At 46.4% G+C, this 23803-nt stretch overlaps 1 protein-coding gene across 2 annotated transcripts in view; it reads right to left on the minus strand.

Annotated features, from left to right (window-relative positions):
• Window positions 1-20029, minus strand: part of ZMAT4 (zinc finger matrin-type 4) — a 162692-nt gene extending 142663 nt beyond the window's left edge. For both annotated transcript variants that reach the window (XM_039521795.1, XM_039521794.1), the window contains exon 1: window positions 19908-20029. The gene's annotated coding sequence lies outside the window, so the exon portion shown is untranslated. The remainder of the gene's footprint in view (window positions 1-19907) is intronic.
• Between the last annotated feature and the right edge of the window lie 3774 nt (window positions 20030-23803).

Here is a 23803-nt window from a genome sequence, read left to right on the forward strand (position 1 = left end):
TTGCTATCTTGAATAAAAATATATTTTGAATAGTGGCCTAATAATTGTATGGCTATTGTACTGAAGTTTGTGTTATGGAACTAAGGATAATCAGATTCCATGTCTCAGGATATAAACTAATCCCTGCAGGGGACAGGAAGGAATCCCAGGCACCTGCCCCAGAGCAGAATTGTGCACCAAGCCAGGTGGGAAGATCTGTCTTCCTTGCAAGCAGTGGGCATTGCCCACAGCCAAAAGCAAGATACCCGATTTGATGGACCAATGGTCTGTTTGGGTATGGCAAATCACTCCACTGAATTGAATAGCATATTGTTACTACACAGCCGGAGGTTAACCTACAGTTACCACAGTTCTTTCTCTCTCCCAACAGGACTATTCAGGATTTCCACTAGGAAGGCAAACAGTTGGCTCCCTGTGGGTGAGCAAACATGCACAGCTCATAGCACGGCCACTAACAGCATGTTCGGCAACACACGGCCACTCCCACTGGGGTACCTGTGACTACAAACGGATCCATTCCAAGCGATTTCTGACCACTGCCCATTCGCAGCTCATCTCTCTTACTGGATGTTTGTTTTACGTGTGTCAGTGGTACCAGCAGGGATGGGGCCCGATGCACTACAGCTTCCAACCCCTCTTCCTGACTGTGAATGCTCCTCTTGTCAGTCAGTGAGAGGAGCTTGGCTCAGAGGAATCTCTGCCGCCAGGGTGCTGGTACACAAACTGCAGAAGAATGCAACTGTAACACTGGCAAAAACATGTGACTGAGGCGTGTATTTTACTTTGCTTCTCACCACTGTGGCTAATATTATTGTTGGTTTTGTTGTAAACAAAAACAACTATGGATGTTGGGAGGCAACCAACAACTGCCTAGATCTAGAAGAAACACCACCGTGGAAATGCCAGTATTAAGATTAAAAGAAAAAGGGGGATGGTCAGTTGCACCTCCATGCAGACAGAAAGTACAAGTTCTGTGCACTACTTAAGCCCCACTTGAGCCCACAAACTAGGGCTGATGCCTCAGCCCCACGTTGGCCATCTGCACAGGAATGGATTTTCCCAGCGGGTTCAGCAAACATGAACTAAAAATCTGTGGCCGCCCATGTTAAATCCCCAGGAAAATGATCCATGATCTTTTCCCCCATTTACTAGGGTGTATTTGCAATACAAGAGCCCCTTTGCACTCCAAGGGGGGGAGGGGGGTTGTGATATATGAGCCTAGCTAATAGAGTCCAATCTGTGCATGCAGCTCACCAGACAGGATACAATAATAAAGCAGTCCTTGGCTACAATGACAGCTTTACAAGCTCACTGGGAGCACAGGAGAGGGGGCAACATGTCAGTGCATAAAACTCCAGAGCCATGCTGAAATCCCCACTGATGCCTCACGCGTGCATTGTCCAAGCAGGAAAGAATGAAGACGCTTATGACCAAGAGGAGCAAACCTCAAACTGCTCTCAAGGCTGAGACAGGCGGCGCGCTCTGCTTAGGATTTGGCTTGATGCAGTTAAATGGCAGAGGAAAGGAACACAGACACACTGGTACACTTAAAGTGCTGGGAGAGGAGGACTGATTAGTATAAGGGAAGGGTATTGCTGTTTGTGCATTCCGGCCCAGCGCCTGGCTCTGTCCCTGCAGTAATGCATTCCACTTGTACTGAAACCTGGCAAGCCCCACACCCCTTGGGAAGACGAGCTGATCTGACACCCTAGTAATGAAACCATGGTAGAAAGTCCTTGCCCTTTATTTCCTCCCTTTCTCTCCTTCTCACTTGCATCCTGTTTTGTGCCACCCTCTTCATTAAGAGCAGCCTCCCGCTGCCTGTGCCCCAAAGGCCAGATTTCCCAGCAGCTCCCACGGTGACTCTTGTGGACAGATTTTCAAGACAGCTCAGCACCCACCATGCAGCAACATGCTGAACTCTACTAAAAATCCAGTCACGTGCATCCACCTTTCCCTGCTGCCAATCTCTCCCCAATGCCGCCATGGAGGCCAGCGTGACACCCTGGCAGCCACTGGGAAAGGGACACCCCGGTGCTGAAGGAACCAAACCAAAGTTCTCCGCTTGCGGGGAATGTGCGCTTACAGCATGAAGGGGCTTTGTAGTTCAGCTACAGCCAAACTACGCTTGTCATGTGACGTGTCAGTTGCTATGGTAACAGTGGTTTCTCATGAATAGAGGCATAAATAGTCTTGTAAAAGCCTCCCTGGAATTTGAGTTCCTTGCTGCCAGGCTGCAGTAACCAGAACACCTTCCTCTCCGTGCTGTCTAGACCTCTCCCTTTGTGGCTGCCCCAGCCCCTGGAATCTCATCTGTCTCAGGCGGGGCACACAGGACAGGTTCTCCCTGCTGCAAAGAACATACGTTAAAAGGAAATGTCTGTAAATATTTCATGTGTGAGAATTTCAGTACCATTACCCTCAGGATGCAATGTTTATTTTTGGAGAAACGGGACCTACTTTTTCCTGTGGATCCCTAATAATGTTTAAAACGGTAGGAAGTGAATCAAGCTGAATTCTGTGCCTACCATTAAAACACAACTCAGCCTCTGGTAGTTTGCATAATCAGAGCTTGTCATCCCCAATCAGCATCAGTTCAGAAACCCAAGAGGCAAAGCCATGTTAGGTGGCAATGAGCTTAGATGAAGAATCCTCTGGAGAACGAACGTGACTAGTAGTGTTTGGGAGATTATTTTAATATTGGATTCCTGGATAAAAACCTCCCATATAAGCCTAGCTGGATAAATCAAAAGCATTTCTTTTGGGAAACACCCTCAGCACCTGGTCACTTTGGCAGATGTACAACTGAGAGATGATCCCTGTTTATTTCAATATTTTAGCTGGTGTATTATGGCAGCTAAAAACTCCATCGCCAGAGGAGTTCACAAGACCAGCAAAGGGACTCGAGTATAACAGGGACTGTTGGGAGGGCTCTAGCTACAGCTAGAATTGAATGGTGCTCAAAGAGTGGCCAGATTTTCCCTCCCCTCACTGGAGCGAATGGCCCTGCTTATTTCAGTGGGACTTCTGCTGATAATTCATTTAGAAGGTGCTCTCCATGTCGCACTGCCGGCAGCAAGTAGCAGAGCCGAGGGCTCACATAGCATGGATAGTAGGTACATGTACACAACACACTCCAAAATTATCTATGGATCCACAGACACCAGACTGATACTCCATTTTACATTATACTGATCACCTGCTGCAGCCAGAAGGGTCACTAACAAAACTTCGGATTTTCCCATCGGTAGATGCCTTCCAGGAAAGAGAGAGCCTGTATCCATGATGTTTTATTCTAGAAGGAGTCGTGTGTCTAATTTCCTTCTCTTCCTGCTTTAAGCAAAGTGCAGAGAGAATTCCATGCTCTTCTGTGTTTGGTAATGAACACTGGGTTTGCTTAAGGGTTATTTCCATTATTATATCTCCTCTGCCATGATCTATTTTACTTCATTCTGATTGCGGTAAATCCCAAGGAGTCGGCTGCTTAGTTAGCGATACAGATCAAAGAGAAAGCTCAGTTTATGGCTGCTTTTTTTTTTCCTTTTGCCTGTAATGAGTCACAGTGTATTACAAACCCTGCAGGTGAGGGCAAGCTCAGTCCTTGTGCAGAGAAGAGCTGTATGCCACTCCAACCCAAACAGCTGAGTTCTCCACGTGCACATAGCTAGTCCCCCTTCCTTATTTAACATTCGTATTCCCGTCAAACCCAGAGGCCTCAACCAGGGTCGGGGGCCCCTGTGGTAGGTGCTGTACAAACTTGCAGTAAATGGAAATCCCTGTCCCAAAGATCTTACATTCTAAAAGACAAAACCAAGCAGGTGGGTGAGACACCAGCAGGCTGGGGGGTGCTGGGAGACAAGAGGCTGTTTCTGCACAGACTAGCTGTGTGTGTAATACAGAGCCCGTCAGCAGCAGCAATCACAGTGATCTTCCCCCAAACACGCTACCCTGCGCGGCTGAGGTGCTCTAGCCACCAACTCGCCGACAGCCAGACATGGGGGACAGTTAGTTCCAGGGGCGCTGGAATAATGGGGGACGAGAGCCATTGAACCCAACTGTAAACCCTGCATGTGATGGAAGCCACTTCAAACCAGGGGGTGCTGCCGCACCCCCAGCACCCCTAGTTCCAGCAGCACTCCTAGTTCCACCCCCATAACCATAAGTGGCATCACAGCACATCGCATGCATCAGCACATGGATACCAGCACTACGTGTAAAGCCGGCTATAGCTATTACCCAGTGTCCCCTTCTCAAACGGGGTGGGTTTAACAGAACAATCCAATGTTGTACCACAGAAAATTAAAAGGGTGAACATCTGAATTACAGTAATTTAAAAAAAATAATAATCCCTAAATACCCTGGCCACCCATACAGAAGCACAGTGAAGTTTCTTTCACCATCCCATACACGGAAGGCTAACTCAGCTGCTACCGTAACCTGGCCCCGCTCCATTCCAGTCAATGGCACCAGGATTATTTATGCCACCTGAAGATCTGACAGACACACCGCAGCGTTTTGTAGGGGATGTCGAGTTTTATTTGCTCCTCACAAAAGGCTGGATGGAATTACACATCGCAGCCCTCTCTGATGCATTGTGCTGGCTACAGAGCAGCGTCGGCCAGGGGAATCCAAAATACAGAGTCACATCACTGCCCACCATACGTTATAATGAGAATGGGATGAGTTTATGAGTTAATCTCTGCACTTTATGACTCAGAGAAAACACATTTATACATGAGAAGAGAAATGTAACCCAATTCCATCTAGGATTATGAAGGAGCATGACCAGGAAATGCTCATAATGAAAAGCTCCCTTGAGCCTTTATTCATTAAATATGAATGTATTAGCCATGATGTGCATGGCCCTGCCAGGCAGTCAGGCAAGTGTCAATTAGCCAATGAGTGTTGCTGAGGCCTTGTGTGGTCACTCTGTCTGGGTGAATTCCACTCACAGATGGCACCAGAAGTGTGGGGCTGCTCGGGAAGGCACGGGGGCTGCTCTCTCTCCTGTATGGTTCCGAGTTACCCTTGGTCCCCACACCAGAAGAGTGATGGGGATGGCCTTTGTGGCCGAGACACTGAACAGACCTGGGATCAGTTACTGGCTGCTCCACAGATGTCTTCTGGGACCTGGGTGAGTCACTTAACCTCTCAGGGCCCCAGTTCCTCTTTGTAAGGCAGGGAGTATCATTCTCCTTTCATCCTCTCCTTTGTCTTGGCTGTTTAGACTGGAAGTGCCACGTTTGTGCAGCACCCAACACAACAGGGCCCTGATCTCCGTGGGGAGAGGGGGTCCCTCGTGCAACTGTAATACCAACAGGGCTTGCAAGGCCTTGCTGTAGAATTATAATCAAATTCTGTCATCCTCAAATAGAGAGAAAAGGTCAAATCCTGCGTGTTCTATTCAGGCAATCAACGGCACTGGAATCAGGTCAGGTACGTTAGGAAGCAGGATCTGGCCCACAGTGTGAACCATGTCAGTGAGAGCCCACTGGGAATTTCTCTCTCCTCCCACCCTGGAGAGCAGATCATTGCAGATCACAGTCACCCTTCTCATAGATTGTAGGGCTGGAAGGGACCTTGAGAGGTCATCGAGTCCAGTCCCCTGCCCTCATGGCAGGACCAAATACTGTCTAGACCATCCCTGACAGACATTTATCTAAACTACTCTTAAATATCTCCAGAGATGGAGATTCCACAACCTCCCTAAGCAATTTATTCCAGTGTTTAACCACCCTGACAGTTAAGAACTTTTTCCTAATGTCCAACCTAAACCTCCCTTGCTGCAGTTTAAGCCCATTGCTTCTTGTTCTATCCTTAGAGGCTAAGGTGAACAAGTTTTCTCCCTCCTCCTTATGACACCCTTTTAGATACCTGAAAACTGCTATCATGTCCCCTCTCAGTCTTCTCTTTTCCAAACTAAACAAACCCAATTCTTTCAGCCTTCCTTCATAGGTCATGTTCTCAAGACCTTTAATTGTTCTTGAGGCTCTTCTCTGGACCCTCTCCAATTTCTCCACATCTTTCTTGAAATGTGGTGCCCAGAACTGGACACAATACTCCAGTTGAGGCCTAACCAGCGCAGAGTAGAGCGGAAGAATGACTTCTCGTGTCTTGCTCACAACACACCTGTTAATGCATCCCAGAATCACGTTTGCTTTTTTTGCAACAGCATCACACTGTTGACTCTCATTTAGCTTGTGGTCCACTATAACCCCTAGATCCCTTTCTGCTGTACTCCTTCCTAGACAATCTCTTCCCATTCTGTATGTGTGAAGTCTCTTCCCATTCTGTATCTCAGTGCATCGAGATTCTCTCTTGTCCCTTTTCACAAGGATCAGAACAATTCCGCTCCCACTTCTCTACTGGGAGGCAGTTTGAGATGCTGACAGAGTGTGGGGGGGCTCTGGCCCCGTTCCCCAGCTAGTCAGAGCAGTATAGGACAGGTAACTTTCCCAGCCTTCACTACACAGCAGAACCTTAGAGGTAATAGCTGAGATTTTCATAGCTGGCTAAAGGGTTTAGAGAAAGAACCCCCCATTACCACTACTGCTGTGTGCCTAAATCTCCTAGTCAGCTTTGAGCATCTCAGTCTTTGTTCTTTTAATATAATTCCATGTGCTGTCTCCACATGGTCTAAAAGGGGCCAGCAGATTTCATTAAACCTCTCTATGTTATCATGTAATCTGTATATTAGTCTCATCAGCAACAGCAGGCAACAAGGTGCTTTCCCACAAAGCATAAGGCGCTTACATCCCAGCATCCCCTTCTTTCCAAACATTGTCCCTTGATTATTGCTCTTTTTAAAAATCACTAATTTTTATTTCCTGCGTCTGTGGGTCAGAGAGGCAGTAGTTGTCTTATGTGCTTAGAGCCAAGGCTCCTGGGTTCTATTCCACCACTGCCATGATTTATGGGTGCACTTCAGCAAGGCACACGGTCTTTCCATGCTTCTTTTCCTAGGATAACACCACCATCCCTTCCCCCTACCAATGGATGGGTCGGAGTCTAGTTCATTAATTTTTATTATGTTATTTGAGTTCCTCGGGTGAAAGGTGCTACCGAATGCAAAGTATTAGACATCCCTTGATAAGCTGCAAAATGCCCAGCACCATGCCCACACCATGCTGAGTGCTAAGTATGCCCTTGAGAGGTCACCTCTGTGACACTAGAATTTCTTTACACAGTCTGATTCGGTTTATCATCATTTTACTGTTTCAGACATTCCTGCCAAAGTGCTTGAGGATGGTGGGAAGGTAATTAAAAACTAAAGCTACAGTAAGATACAACATCTGTTTTCAACAAGTCATACAGGGCTGTACTCACTCAGATGAGAGCAGGGGATCTTGGTTCTATGGTCAAAAAAAAGTCTGAGAAGCCCTGAGATCTAGAATAGCCCCCCCGCCCCCCAAGTTATAATAAAACCCCAAACTAAGGAATTTCTCAAGCACCATCGCATCTGCAGAACAAACGTGTCTTTAATGTTTTAAGACTGAAATGGAATGACAAGGACAAGTGGCAAGGAGTAGCTGATGGTCACCCTCATGAGTTGACAGCCATAGGGCAAACAGCAAGAGAAAGAAGGGATTCAATTTAAAGCAACACCAAATGGAAGACTAGTAAAGTAGCCTCATAATTTCAAAGGCTATATCGTTAATTGACATTACTCAGTTTCCATTACAGGAAGAGAGATGTTACAAGAGCACCTGAGATGTCTTGTACATAGGTAAATAGTTAAGTTGCCAGCAGATGCTGCTTGAGAATACATAGCATAGTTACTGCCCAGGTTTTGCCTTGTAAGACCAATAAAACTTGTCAGCATTATGCACTGTTTGCATGCAGCTCTCGTCACAGAGCTCCCAACAGCCTTATCCATATTCTGGAGCCCAACTGCAAGTGCATGCTCTACTGCCAATGTAAGACAGCCAATGGTACCATGCAACAGTGGTTTGAGAATGAGTGCAAGGTCTAGTGAGGCGAGTAAATCAGCAGGAAGTGGGGCCTCTCAGAGAGCAGATTCCTAGACTGTTGAAGGCTTGAAATGTCAGCAAAGTGGTTAGAACTGCAACAAAAATACGGAAGATTAAAGAGAGAGGAAAAAAAACAGCCAAGAGAAATTAACAATTCCATCATCAACACAACTTAAAGCCCTGTCAGATTTGAGCTACAGCTGCCACATTGGAGAATTAGAATGATTAACTGTTGTTGTTATAATTACCAGTACCATGCAGCATCTCCAGTGGCCGGAAATAATGTCATAAAATTGTCTAATTGCTTGATATTTTCCAATAGTCAGATCTACAATAACTAACTTTATGCCTTTGTAGGCCTATTTTGGAAACAGCTGCCATTTCTTCATTCTCCATTGTGACAAGGTGAAGGGTTAGGAGAGTTCACAACCATGTGTCAATTTTAGACGAGGGGATCATTTTGGTTAAGTGAAGTTTGTTATCCATGACAGTTCAAGTTCCCAATTGTGTTACTTCCTCAGAAAATCCCTGAGCCAGTGGGAAATGCTTTTGCAGCATCCACAACTGGATCAAAATCTTCTCCTAAGATGCAAACTAAATGCAAGCATTGCTTTCATCATATGAGAGAAAAAAATATGTTTGGGAGAAGTTACAAGATGTGGCTTACAAACTTCAAAGACTTGGACTTGCTGAATATTGTCCATCACAATGTTTTCTGACAGAAAATTAAGTAAAACTGTGGACACCTTATGGAAGACCTCTGCTCAATGTGCAGTGAGGTTGTATTAATTTTTTTTTTTAAAAACGCAAACAAGATGTTAGGCTGCATAAGGAATTAAGATGGAGGATAATACAGAGAATCTTATAATGCCATTATATAAGCAAACTGGGTGGCCTTTCGGGAATACTGTGTGCAGTATTGTTCACCCTGCCTCAAAAAAGATACTGCAGAAATGGGGAGCAGGGGGGGTCAGTGGAAGGCAGCAAGAATGATTAGGGAATGGAAAAAGTCTCAAATGAAGAGAGATTGAAAAGATTGGGATTGTTTACCTCAGAAAGAAGATAAATACAGGGAGACATGACTGATAAAAGTATTTAAAAGAATGAATGGGATAGAGAAGGGAGATTGGGGGCTCCCTCAGAACACAAGAATAAGGGACAATTCAGTGAAATTGTCAGTTTTGAGTTTGCCACCTCTTAAAAGATTTTTTTTTTACCTGAAGTGTAATTAAACATTGGAACTCACTGCCACATTATGTTTGTTGAGGCCAAGAACCAGACAGATTTAAAGAGGGACTGGATATTAATATGGGAAACACAAATATGCAATTTAAAAGAGTTGATGCTAACATAAAATTTACAAAGGAGATAAAACCAGGTATTTCAGACTCAAGCTAGACTAACCACTGGGGATAAGACTTTGATGCAGAGCAGGTTAATGCACATCTGCGCACTGCCATCTTCCTCTGATATTGCTGGGGCTGGCCAGAGAGAGGACACTGGAATAGATGGATCTGGGTTTTGACCCTATATGGCAATTCCCATATTCCATAACTGGACAATGGAGCTCTCGCCACCATAAAATATTTCAAAGTACACACACACACACTATCTCCTATTTTAGTTGATCCTCCGACATTGTCTCCCGTTTGTTTTCACACGGCAGAGAGATATGCAGAATCCCTTAAAGCAGCCGGTCCTCAGAAAAGATTGCAAGGTAACATTAAATCCAATGCTGCCTGTGCTACGATCTCCCTCCCCTCAGTTCTCATTCACAGCGTCACACAGCCAGGCTGGCTGGTCAGGCTGCACCATGCTGAACATACTGCTCATCATACCAAGTTCCTTCAAAAAACCCTGTAAGTTTTTGTTTTGTTTACTAGTGAGCAGTCTGTTCACATGTGCTTGGTATATTTCAAACGATGGAGGGTTTGCAGCAGCCTATTCAGCAGGATTTCAATTGGTTGATTAATTTACTGCTTTAAAAGCAGTGGGTGTTAGTTTCCCTTCTATTTCTGGGGTTTCTGACAAGCTGCTCTGGGTGTAGAATATGCACTATTCAGAGCTTTTCCATTTTCTTTCATTGTAACATTGCAGAGCTGGGAGTGCTGGGAGCTAGGAGACAATTGCTGGTTTTTGCATCTGTTGTTGCATTTTTCAGGGTGTTTTTAAACATCCCAGTGTTGTAGGGTGACCAGACAGCAAATGTGAAAAATCGGGACGGGGGTGGGGGGGTAATAGGAGCCTATATAAGAAAAAGACCCCAAAATCAGGACTGTCCCTATAAAATCGGGACATCTGGTCACCCTACTGTGTTGTCCTTTCTCACCAGCTGCAAAGTGTCCAGTGTTCTTGAAGGGCAAATCAGACTTTTGCAATAACTGGGAACAGCAGCTTCTGCCAGTTGTTCCAGCAGAGCTCCCAGTTCACTAGGGATTTGCAGCCCTCAACCCATAGCTAGCCTTCAGTAATAGACATACTTTTAAAAGCAAACATCAGGGAGAGGGGGATGACACCTTCCCAGCTTCAAGTCAAGCTGCTGATATAAACCAGAGTGGTTCATTCATTCTCCCCTCCATCCAGGAATCATTCCACCAATAAATGCTTATTGGCAAAAAGCAGGACCTGGCTTAACCACATTTGATGCCCCATTTCCCTATTAAGAAGTCAGACTAATCTATCTTTGCTTTGGAAAAAAAAATTCTTTTAAAAAACCTAATATTTCTCTCTCTCTCTCTCTCTCTCTCTCTGCGCTTTTAAATTAGGTTCTTTAAAATCCTTTGTGAAGCCTCTTGTGTGGATTTCTAGACCTGCTCTCTGTCAGTTCACTGGCGAAATGGATTAAAACAAGTCCTTTGAAGTGTCGGCATTTGTGAACTGTTTGGAGACTGGCTCAGCTCTGCGCTTCTCAAGTACTGGAGGGAGGATAAATGCCATTTCCCTCTTGATTTCCCTGTCATCTAGTCTTCTCCCTGCAGACTTAAAGCCATAAGAAAGTTGGAGTCATACAGTACATCCCCTGGGTTTGAAATACAGGCCTCTCTCAACTTCCACATTACATGACTGCTTTATATCTTTGCTGGGAGGGCTGCCTCAGGGCTTCCATGTATCCTGTAGATGTATACATACCCTGCAGCCATCATATCCTGTACATGGATCCTGCACCATTTTATCACTTTGGTAGAAAGGCCCGGCTTGACAGCTCCTTTACTATCAGCACAAGGGCTATGTTGGGCAAGGGATGCACTAACAGAAGAGCTGGGGCTCCTGGATTGGTTCTCCACTTGTGAGGTAACTCCCTTCTCTTCATGTGCCATTATATAATGCCAGCCTCTGTAATTTTCACTCCATGCATCTGAAGAAGTGGGGTTTTTTTACCCACGAAAGCTTATGCCCAAATAAATCTGTTAGCCGTTAAGGTGCCACCGGACTCCTTGTTGTTTTTGTGGATTGAATGATGTGCCTTTGCTTATGCCTCAAAGCTCAGGGTTATCAAGCAGCATTCTCATAAATCAAGGCATTTCCCCAGCCCACATGGGGCACCAGTGATGTCTCATTATCTTTTGGAGGGAGCCAACCAGCATATGGACAAGGGTGATCCAGTGGATATAGTGTACTTGGACTTTGGGAAAGCCTTTGACAAGGTCCCTCACCAAAGGCTCTTAAGCAAAGCAAGCCATCATAGAATAAGAGGGAAGGTCCTCTCATGGATCAGGAATTGGTTAAAAGATGGTGTCACTTAATCATGAAAATGAAGGACCAATGACATTGAATAGGACCAAGCACAGAATGGTGATAGGCTTCCCACACTCAGCTCTGCCCACTCACTTGAGTCTGGATATGCAGCATTTCTGGATCTCTTGAGCAGGACAGTCAGCTCCTTTGAATGCAGGGATTAACTTTATGGTGTGCGCTTAGACTGTGCCTGGTACAACGGGGCTGTGGCCTCTAGGGCCTGCTGCAATAAAACCATCACATGTGTAACATTGTCAAAGGTGCCAGGCTCCTAAATGACTTCAGCGCTTTTGAAAATGTTCCCCAATGTTTAGCTGCATGGCAGGCTTAGTGATACGTATCCACTAGGAACCAGCCTTTGAGCAACAGACATGGAAGATAAATTGTGGGATTTGCACCCAGGTCTCGCAAAGTTTGGATATTTCTGAACCCCCCCTGTGACACTCTATACCTTGGAGGAGCATCCTGTAAGCCCCATATTCCTCATCTGTATATAATTGTGATACTGCATATAAAGCATGCCATGTGAGGTATCAGGGGAAAGGTTATGATCTGCTGAAAACCACTGTTCCGTATAAATATGTATATCATTAATGCATAGGAAGTTATGAGAATATGTTGTATGGTTGTCACTAAAATATGCTGGGAGTTAGGGAATCTCCCAGATATTAGATTTCCAGACACAAGGACAAGGGAGCTAACCAACACCCGGGCGGGTGTCAAACAACCACCAACAACCATTGTCCAGCAAGGGAGCTACAATTCAATAACTCACTTGCACAAGGCCACATCTGGGGAATTGCTCAACCTTGCCCCCCCCCCAGTCATGCCTGGACTTATGTTCTCCAAGCACATGGGACTAACACAGGGGCCCCATGCTTGGCCTTTTCTCTTCCCCACACCTATGCTGCAAGCAACAAGGATGCTCAGAAGACTGGTGATTTCAACAGAGGAGAGTGGCCCAGGTTTAAGGGAGATACCTGTATATTAAGGACTGTAAGATCCAGTGGGGTGAGAACATTGCTTAATCTCAATACTGTCTAGTGTGATAAGGGTTATGGTTTAGACTGCAAACTTACATTTTATTTTATTTTTTGGTAACCACTCTGACTTTTTGCCTATCACTTATAATCACTTAAAATCTATAAACTTGTTTTACTGTTTATCTTTACCAGTGAGTTTGCCCGAAGTGTCTGGTAAATCTGCTAGGTTTACAAAGGCTGGTGTATATCCACTTTTCATTGATGCAGTGGTAAACCAATTAATAAACGTGCATTGCTCAAGAAAGGGTCGTAAGCAGTGCAAGATGGTATATTCTTAGGGTACAAGGCTGGGAGCTGGGGGGATTTGGCTGGTGCCTTTCTCTGAGATTCATGAGTAGCTCTGGGAGCTCCACACATGGTTGTACTGAGTGGTAACAGCACCTGGGGGGGGGTTGCTGCTTGCCACTGGTAAGGCATTGTGAGAGAAAACCCAGAATAGGGAGTAAAGAGGGTACCATGGTCCCAGAGTTCCAGGCTGCACCCCAGGGTCCTGTGTCACACACACACACACACACACACACACACACACACACACACACACAGTTAAGCTCTGACATACAGGAGTGCTGGCCAGGAGTCGATGGCTGGAGCCTGAGCTGGTAGGAAACCGATTGCATTTCAATGGAGCTACGCCGCTTTACACCAGGAAAGGATCTGGCTTTGACACTGGATGTGTTTCCTGACTCCAGTCACATGACCTGGCTTCAGGTAAACGTGGCTGATCTAAGGCAGCAATCAGCACCTATTGTCTCTGTGCCACTCAGTCCCCAGGTCTTTATAGCAGGCTGTCAGGACTATACTTAGCTCCCCGGACCCTGTGTGTCACACAGCCACCGCTGGAAACACAGACTTTCTATGGCACTGATCCTGCAGTGCACCGTGTGAGCAGATCCCTGTGCCCCTGCAAAGATCAGAGCAAAACACTGGCGCTGGCTATCACGTGCCCAGAGCGCCGCACCGTGCGTACGAATTCGCATGCACTCTACATGGAAAGCACAAGAGCCAAACCAGCTGAGCCTGCTTCTTCTCCTGCCAGCACATGAAGCTGCTACAAGATGTTAATATTACACAACAGGCAAGTGTTAATATCAAGAATATTCCTCTCCAACCATCTATAGTTAATGAAACAAAACAAACTATCTGGAAAAATGCGAACATTACAGTAAAAACAGCAACAAATTAAACACCAATACAATTAGGGAGAGATTAGGCATCGCTCCTCTGGGAGCATTTCAGAGCCCAAGGTCTTTCTCAAAATTTGATCATTCCCAGCAACTTTATTTCCTTCTAATTAATAAACGGGTAAGTAAACGGTGTGGTTCCTAGAAGGGAGATGGCTCCCCCGGTCCTCTCTGAACAAGAGCTTTCTGTCTGTGTTCGATAACACAGAAGGGCAGAGCTGGTGGCAGGTAGAAGTGTGCACACCTTCAACTCAGAGAAATCCCACTGTCAGCAGAATGAATGGCAAAGGCTGCGAAAACAGAAGTTCCTGCATGAGCGTCTGTTACAAGGTGACCGAAGGGGGAAGGCATCTCGTGCTAACATGCAAGAGCCTAACAAAAAGAAGGTCAAGGGGTGACGTGATCACAGTCTGTAAGTCCTTACATGGGGAACAAATATTCAGTAACGGGCTCTTCAGAGACCAGTGTGACACGATCCAAGGGCTGGAAACTGAAGCTAGACAAATTCAGCGTAAATTTTTAACAGTGAGAATAATTAACCATGGGAACAATTTACCAAGGGCTGTGATGGATTCTCCATCACTGGACATTTTAAACTCAAGACTGGCTGTTTTTCTGACCGATCTGCTCTAGGAATTAAGTGGGGAAGCTCAATGGCCCATGCAGACAGACCAGGTGCAATGCCTGCTCTTTCTAACCTGCCTTTCCTTGAGCAGGTGAAATACTTTGATCAGAGACTGGCTCTCCCAGACCAGCAGCCACGTATGAGTGAGGAGAGAGCAGCTTCAGTGGCCAAGTTAATTAAGCAAGGCCCATTTGGAGCTAACCCCATTGGCCAGGGCTTGACCACCCGCCCAGGGAAGTTCTGCCTGGGAGAGGAGGGACCAGGATAAGCCTCACTGAATTGAGGGTGACTGGCCTGACAAGCTAGACAAGCATTGCCAAAAAAGCAGAGCCTGTCAGGGCAGCTCTGACCCACCGACAGCGGGGACCCACCCTGAGCTGGAGAAGTGACCCCTGTGACTGTTTGTCATTACTGCCCATTGTGCATCCAGAGGCAGGTTCCTACATAGCACGATGCTGTTTCTGCTCCCCTCCCCTCTGAGGGCCCTTGCAGTATTCATGTTCACCAGCACAATCTGGGAGGCAGAGTGCCGACATCACCAGCTGGGCCTGAGGCTGCCTGGCCTCCACTCCTGAGTGACCCTGTGCAGGGAACACATTGATTATGGAGTCAGACTCCTGGGTTCAACATCACCCTTGGAAAACCAGCTCTACTCCGGTCTTAAAGATGCTAAAACAAACTTGCTCCTCCCAAGTGGCACAGACTGGAAGCAACAAGTCCCCTTCCAGGTGGATATAGTCTGAGCTCGTGTTACAGCTCAGAAAAGTAACAACAGTGTGGTACCCAGTCGCACGCTCTGAAGATGTCCCATCACCACCGCTTGTGCAGCCAGGCAATGCTCAGTGCTTTGGTACAATCACACGTTCTAACCTCATGAAACTCACTTCCCTCTTATTGAAATCCTAGTGTTAGGCCTTGACTCAGGAAAGCACTTAAGCACATGCTTCACTTTAAGCATGTGTTTAATTGACTTCAGTTTGCTTATATATATATGCTTAAAGTTAAGCACCTGCTCAAGTGCTCTCCTGGTTTGTGACCATAATGCAGAAACCCATTATAGAAAGACATCTAAGCAGGGTAAGGGTTGGCAGGCCCAGTGGGTCTTTGGGAACAAGTGCTTGCTCCCATTTTATACCAGAATCCCTAGTATTCAACCAGTGCTAGACTGGTGCAGGATGTTTCCAGGTGTGTTCAGCTCCCAGAGGTACATTTCAGGACCACTGTCTGGCACAGATGCCCTTGGTCACTGGAGCTGTCTCCACATTGAGAATAACTGCAGACAAAATCACTTTGTGCAATCGAGTGTGAGAACATGTCGAGTGCTCTCCTGATCTCAGGGTCGTTTCTCTAACATGTGACCTGCGTGGCCGGTGCATTTTGTTACTGCACGATGTCTGGAAATACTGGTTCAAGGCCTCCTAAAGTCCTCTCTCACCACAGACTAGCTGCATCCCTCCATTACAGCAGTATGCAGCCCTTTGAATAAGGAGAATCTGGTTTGTAGCCTCCAAAAGCCATCTGAATCCCACTGAGCTCGCTGGGGCACCAAGGAGATGCCCTGAAAAGCCCTAGAGAAAACTTAAATGAAGGGGACAAAGATACTAAGTTACATGGAGCCAAAGCATCTCCTGAGCTGCACCCACGCTGTGCCCAAAAGTCCTGGCATGTGGCCAGGTCATCTTCAACTTCCCTTAGTGGATGATAAAGAATAAAAAGGAATAAGATAAATATTCAGATCAGAGAAAAAGATTCTCTACCCCAGGTGAGAAAACTTCAGCCTTCTGTTTGTTACGCTGCGGCCCTTCCTTTCAGTAATCTGCATGCCTGTTAATCAATGTGCCCAGCCTCTGCACCTGTCAGCAAAGGGGGTCTTCACACTTTGCAAATATTAATTAAGACTCCATCCCCTACCCCCTGTTAGTTAGCACCCTGTGTAGAACTATACCCATTACACAGAGGGGGAAATTGAGACACTGCAAGTTAGGACCAAAGTCTTCAAACTTGGCTAGTTCTAATCAGGCCTCTAAATCCTTAATTAGGCTCACAGTAACTGGGCTGATTTTCACAGGTGCTGAGCACGCATGACACTGCTGGATCTCAGGCCTCATTTTTATTTAGAGCCTGCAATGGGGTTTCCACTCACCACCAGGGCACCTCCTTGTGTCTAGGTTTGGGAAAGTGGCTCTCACAACACCAGGTGCCCCCTTCTGCTGTCTGCTCCCTCTGTGACCTCTCTTCAGGGACCTTGGCTTTATAGTGCTGGCCCAGCACTTCCCCAGCTGGGCTTCACACTCAGCTAACCCTGGCCTTCCTCTCAGGTGACTCGAGGTGCCCACTTGGCCACTCGGGCCCTTGTTAATCCTGCCAGGGCTCTGTGGGGTGCACACTCCATCACAGAGTTTAACTATCAGAGTTTTGGTACCGAACGTTGGACACCCAAGTGTGACAGTCTGGGACATGGTGACCACAGACAAAAATAGAACCCAGGAGTCCCAATTCCCTAACCCCTGGACCATACACACTGTCCTCTATACTCTCAAAAGAACTCCTGGCCAGTTTAAATTAAATACCCTGCCTTCCTGGAGTCCTCCTGACCAGTTTAAATTAAATACCCTGCCTTCCTGGAGTCCTCCTGACCCTGAAAGTATTTAATAATGGAAACAAAACATAATTAGAAATTAATGGACTAAAAAAGGCTCCAGTTTGCTTGTTACACAAGGACAAACCTTTAAAAAAATTATGTCTGTGATGATCATCTACATTTGACCATTGCACTTTGGTTGGGGGAATGGGGTAGTTTAAATCAGCCAGAGTCCTGCAGGCAGGGATGACAAGTTCACAGAGAGATTGGTAGCGGGTACAGAGGAATGAGGAGCCATTAATCTGAATCTCTGGGGCCAGCAGGCAGGATGGAAGCAGTTTAGCATAAGACAGGGCTGTAAAACCATCCTGAGAGAACTCTGGTGGTGGTGGTAGGATGCTACGTCAGCAGGGTCCATCTGGCTGGGTCAATTCCATTACTAGCTGGAAGCAGCAAACTACACCTGGTCCCAGGAAGTATTAATAACACTCCTGTTTATAGACAACCCAGTTCTCTTTTCAGGTGGGCTAATCAACAGAGCACAACCAGCTACAAATAAACAGGATCAGGAGACGTTATCAGGACTAGCTGTCTGCCCCATGGGGCAGACAAGTGCTAGGAGGGGAGCACGCTGTGTTCAGTACACTGGTGAGACTGTACCCACCACACTGTGTCGTATCCGGCCACTTTGTTAATCCGAAGTCCAGGGAAGGCCAGAAATGACCAAGGGGTGGGACGGTTTGAGTTGAGGAAATATTTGACATAACTATGTCTATAGCTAAGACAAGTGAGTGCTGAGTTGGAGGAAGGTGTATGCAGAGGTGCGGTGCAAATGTCTGAGCAGGAGGGACTGAAAGAGGAGTAGGACTGATCACATGAGACTAAGAGGAGGGAAATACAAGTCTGATTACCAGGACCAGCTCCCTGATGGTGAGAGAGCTCAGACTGCAGGGATGTCTCCCAAGGGAAGTGGTGGAAGCCCTGCTGCCTGGGACACCGAACACAGACCTGGTACATGCACTGCAGGGACTGCTGCAGGGGATAGCTTTCCAGATCGGCTTTCTCTGACCGTGCCCTGCTATTTACTATTTTTAACAATGATTTATTGTTTTTACTATTTCCAATAAAATGAGGGAGAGATCCATTTTTCATTTTCAGAGGCTCCTCTCTTCCCCTTGCCCCATCCCCTTGCTATAGAGAATGAGTCATTGTCTGCGAACCTTTTTCAAACCAGCTCTTCTAAAATTCTGTATCAAATCACAAGCATTTCTAGTCCACAGCCAGCACAGGGGAGCTGGGAGCAGAAGCCCTAGGATACTGTTGATCTGCTGCATGAAAACAAAGAGCCTTAAAGCAGGAATCCTGCTTGGCATAAATCTTTTACCCCACCGTACCTTGTCTAGCAACTCATTTAGTGCCCATCAAGTAGGGACACAGGGGGCCTGTGAGCTCATTATGTGCTTTAAAGCCCTGTTTGTGTCTGGAATTGTATTTCAGGGCTGGCTGTTTTGTTTTGCGGACAGATAACACGTGTTCATGGGAGAGTCAGCTGCATAGTCACACACAGAAAGGGCAAACTGCAGATTTTTAACTGCCACAGCGCAGCTTTACAAAACACGCTCCTACCTGACCCCATGCGCTATGTTACTCCAGCATCGGAGGAGGGGGGCACCGGCTTGTGGGTAAGGTTGAGAACACATTTACACTCAGGGGATGACTGGCCATGGATCAGGTCAGGTATTTTCATTCAGTGGAGACAGATCACCAACAATTCCAATGTCTCATCAGAATCAAATGTTTTGCTCAGCCTGAACCACTGATAACCCAGCTTGTACTATCCAAGGATTTGGCTTTTGTTTCATACTCTCACATACAGATTAATACGGTGAAATGCGTGCGGTCAGCCCCAATGAGCCATTAATTCCGCTCACTTCCACTAGCATGACAACCTGTAAAGACCTGGAGTTGCTTTCACAAGACTGGTCTCTGCAACCTGAGCTGCTGTGATGAGTTTGGTCAGAGCTGCCCCATGGAAAGGCGGCTCCAATCTTTACAGGAACGATGGGATTTCTAGAAATGTGCCTTCACTTTATCGAACCAGCGCCAGGTTGGAAAGTTTTCCAGACTTGCCTGCAATGGGGAGAACTAAGTTATTTTCCTACAGGTACCAGCACTGGCTGTCAAGACTCACGGCCCTCGGAACGTAACTTCCCGTGGTGTTTGGGTCAACCTAGAGGAGTCAATCTGGTGAAAGCCTCTGCAGCTGGTAGGCTGGTCTGACTCTGAGGCCTTTGAAGCCTTCGGCCCCGATTAACCAACAAAATGCAATGCTTATTAACAATAACAGGGGAAGTATTTTAAAAGGCTGACAGGGAGAAGTGGGGTGGGTAATACTGATAATGTATTCTGGTCCCCTGCCACCCCCTCCTGCAGGTATGATGGCGTATGTACTACCTACACACACCTGGCACAGAATCCTCAGTAGTCCAATGGCTGGTTCAAGAATCCTTGCCCCATTTATACACACACACCCCCCCCTTGCAGCTCTCCATGCAATGGATACCGTGGCACTGGTACACACAAGGACCCTGAAATAACAGCAATATAAACAAACCTGGTTCCTGAGCCTGAGAAGTTTCTGAAACCATCTTCCTCCCTTCACACAAACAAACATTCTGCTATTAAACAGCTCTGATTTCCCCCTAAACTTTTCTAACGACAAGCTAGACAGATTCAAACAATAAGCAAAACAAGGAGGGATGCGGGCAGTACCTTTCTATTGCTGGCTGGGCTGGCGCTAGAGGATAACAGAGCTGTGCCAGTGATGCTGCTGAGATAGAAGCACTCTGGAGTTACGATTACAGCTTTCCCCGCTCTGCGACCAGATCTTTCAGCAGCCCAGACCCACTGTGCTGGAAATGCACTTAGTAATTATCTGCAAGAGACCAGGCTCCGCCCCCAACAGCTCTGATTGGTCCTCTGGCCCTGTGCAAGTCTGCATTGGTTTCAGTCAATCTACTATTATCCAGAGCCTCAAAAGAACTGAATTCTATGTCCCACAGATAAGGGGTATTGGGGTGAACGTGACAGGTTGGGGGGGAGGAGAGAAGAGACTGACTCACACAGAGCAGAGACTAAGTCAAAAGCACCTTGAAATTATATTTCTTATGGTGTTAGTAAAAGGATGTACGAGTCTGATTTAAAGGGTACAGACTGAGATGGGTATCATAGACTCATACAAGTGTAGGACTGGAAGGGACCTGGAGAGGTTGTCCAGTCCCATCCCCGGCACTCATGGCAGGACTACATATTATCTAGACCATCCCTGACAGGTGTTTGTCTAACCTGCTCTTAACCACCCTGCCAGTTCAGGTAGTTATCAAAGTGCTAAACCATCCAGTGCTTCACCACCCTGACAGTTAGGGTAGTTATCAAAGGCTGGGAAAGGAGGAGCAGACTTACTTCCAGCTGCAGACATTACAGATGACACACTTATTCTGATAGATGGAGTTTACTGTAGAAAGCAGGTCTTACATCCCAGCAGCGCCCTGCTGCAAGCCAGGTCAGACCCCATTGTGCTAAGCACATACAGTAAGTGACAGTGCCCACCCCGAAGAGCCTCCAGTCTAACAGACACAAATTTGGCCGGACTGGCAGGGGGAGAGACAGGATAACAAAAGTAATGGGACGTGCTCCATTCTTTGCCAGGTGGGAGCAGCAATCGCAATTCATTACATGCCCAGCCATCACCAGCTGGCTGCTTACCAGATGCGTCCCGGTTGCAGTGAGGTTTGAGGGGTTGCTTGGAAGATAGGGTGGTGGCTTTATGGATCATACACACACACAAATCAGTCACAGGCTGTGTTGTTACAATAACTGCAATGTACAAGATTGTCTGAAGGCTGTTCACATATGGTGTATATCTACATTATACACTCACATTATGCATATAAACAGAGAAAGAAAAAATACTAGTACACTGAAAATAACCCTACTACAGCATACGACGGACGCTATTAGTAATGGGAGGAGTCTGTCGTAGCACCCCTGGGTCCCACGCTTCCCAATTTTAGGAAGACAGTTGCCACTCAAGTTGCTCACACCCCAAGAAGAGACAGCCAAACAGACAGAGGAAGGGAGACAATAGCAGGCTATTTAAATACAAGACAATGTGACTCACTGTAGGCAGCATGGCAGAAGTGGGTCACTCTGGGCAGCGTGGGGGCTGCCTGGACAAGCTTAGGGAGCTCACACCATGCCTAGGGGGCCGTGTGGAAGAAGACAGAGATGGTTGTGCAATAAGCTGATAAACAGGTGCACCAGGCTGGGAGCACTGGCAGGACAATGGACACTTGAAGCTTGACGGAGGATGGATAGGTAGGGTGGTGCAGAGTTCTGCTGAACTTGCTCAGGGTGAGGTTATCAATATGCCATTGCACATGTGTGCACCACTGGGCAAACAACAGAACATGTTAAACCAAAACAAAATAGCATCTGAGAGCAATTAAACATTTGTTAAAGGAAAAACATTTTTGTCATCTAAGTCCAGAAGTGAGGGCAGCATGACTCTGTGGCACAATCCAGTGATTGTACACAAATTCCTGAACTCGAGTGCTTACAACACAGCTCTAGAGTAAGAAAAGAGAACTCCCATTTGTCATTTCTCTGCCCTAATGCTCTCATGTTATTAGGGCTATTTGAATGAGATGAAATCAAGGACATGCCATGCCCCTCTACCAGCTCAAAACCCCAAATGTGCATCAGGATGGGATAGAATCATTGTCACACACCCCCAAGAGAAGCTGAGGAGAGAGATTCACTTCGGGAACGTCTCCTAAACTTTAGCTGTTCATGTGATGCTTTGCTGGACCAATCGGTTTGGAAACGGGGATCAGTATCTCTCCACTCAGGTTTTCCTAGCTCTAGCCAGGCTGGCATACTCGGACCAGAGCCTTCACAGGGGGGAATTTGGCATTTCCTCTGCCATGTGAATCCAGGGCAGGCAGAGAGCTATAAAACCGGAAAGCAACAAAAGGTGACAGGGACTTTTACAGACCTTGGCAACAGCTTTAGGGTCACTCTACATTTACGGTCACAGTTTGGGCCAGGTCTTTGTTTACCTGGACTGGTTCACCCTGCCCCATGAGCCCTGCTATTCCTTTCTCCAGAATCTCAGGGATATGCTGGCTCAGGGAGTCCAGGCTAGGAAGCCCTTTCTAATCTTGTCCTCACCCACAACTATTTCACATTTGGGGACAATGTATACCTTCAAGTCAGCGGCACTGCTATGGGTACCCGCATAACCCCACCGTATGCCAACATTTTTATGGCTGACTTAGAACAACGCTTCCTTAGCTCTCGTCCCTTAACACCCCTACTCTATTTGCCCTACATTGATGACATCTTCATCATCTGGACCCATGGAAAAAAAGCCCATGAGGAATTCCACCATGATTTCAACAATTTCCATCCCACCATCAACCAGTCCACTTCTTGGACACTACAGTGCTAATAAGCAATGGTCACATAAACACCACCCTATACCGGAAACCTACTGACCGCTATACTTACCTACATGCCTCCAGCTTTCATCCAGACCACATCATGCGATCCATAGTCTACAGCCAAGCTCTAAGCTACAACCGCATTTGCTCCAACCCCTCAGACAGAGACAAACACCTACAAGATCTCTATCAAGCGTTCTTACAACTACAATATCCACCTGCTGACGGGCATGGATGATGATGATGAATGATGTAGTGAAGAAACAGATTAACAGAGCCATAAGAGTACCCAGAAATCACCTACTACAGGACAGGCCCAACAAAGAAAGTAACACCACTAGCCATCACATTCAGCCCCCAACTAAAACCTCTCCAGAGCTTCATCAAGGATCTACAACCTATCCTGAAAGATGATCCCTCACTCTCCCAGATCTTGGGAGACAGGCCAGTCTGCTTTTATAGACAGCCCCCCAACCTGAAGCAAATACTCACCAGCAACCACACACCACAGAACAAAAACACTAACCCAGGAACCTATCCTTGCAACAAAGCCCAATGCCAACTCTGTCCACATATCTATTCAAGGGACACCATCATAGGACCTAATCATATCAGCCACACTATCAGAGGCTCGTTCACCTGCACATCTACCAATGTGATATATGCCATCATGTGCCAGCAATGCCCCTCTGCCATGTACATTGGCCAAACCAGACAGTCTCTATGCAAAAGAATAAATGGACACAAATCAAACATCAAGAATTATAACATTCAAAAACCAGTCGGAGAACACTTCAACCTCCCTGGTCACTCTATTACAGACCTAAAGTCGCAATTATTCAACAAAAAAAACTTCAAAAACAGACTCTAATGAGAAACTGCAGAACTGGAATTAATTTGCAAACTGGACACCATTAAATTAGGCTTGAATAAAGACTGGGAGTGAATGAATCATTACACAAACTAAACTATTTCCCCATGCTAATTTTCCCCATACTGTTACTCACACCTTCTTGTCAACTGTTTGAAATGGGCCATCCTGATCATCACTACAAAACATTTTTTTCTCCTGCTAATAGCCCACCTTAATCAATTAGTCTCATAAGAGGTGGTATAGCAACACCCATTTTTTCACGTTCTCTGTATATATATCTTCCTACTGTA

Source organism: Mauremys reevesii, linkage group 2 (genome assembly GCF_016161935.1).
Source record: "Mauremys reevesii isolate NIE-2019 linkage group 2, ASM1616193v1, whole genome shotgun sequence".
NCBI lineage: Eukaryota > Metazoa > Chordata > Testudines > Geoemydidae > Mauremys > Mauremys reevesii.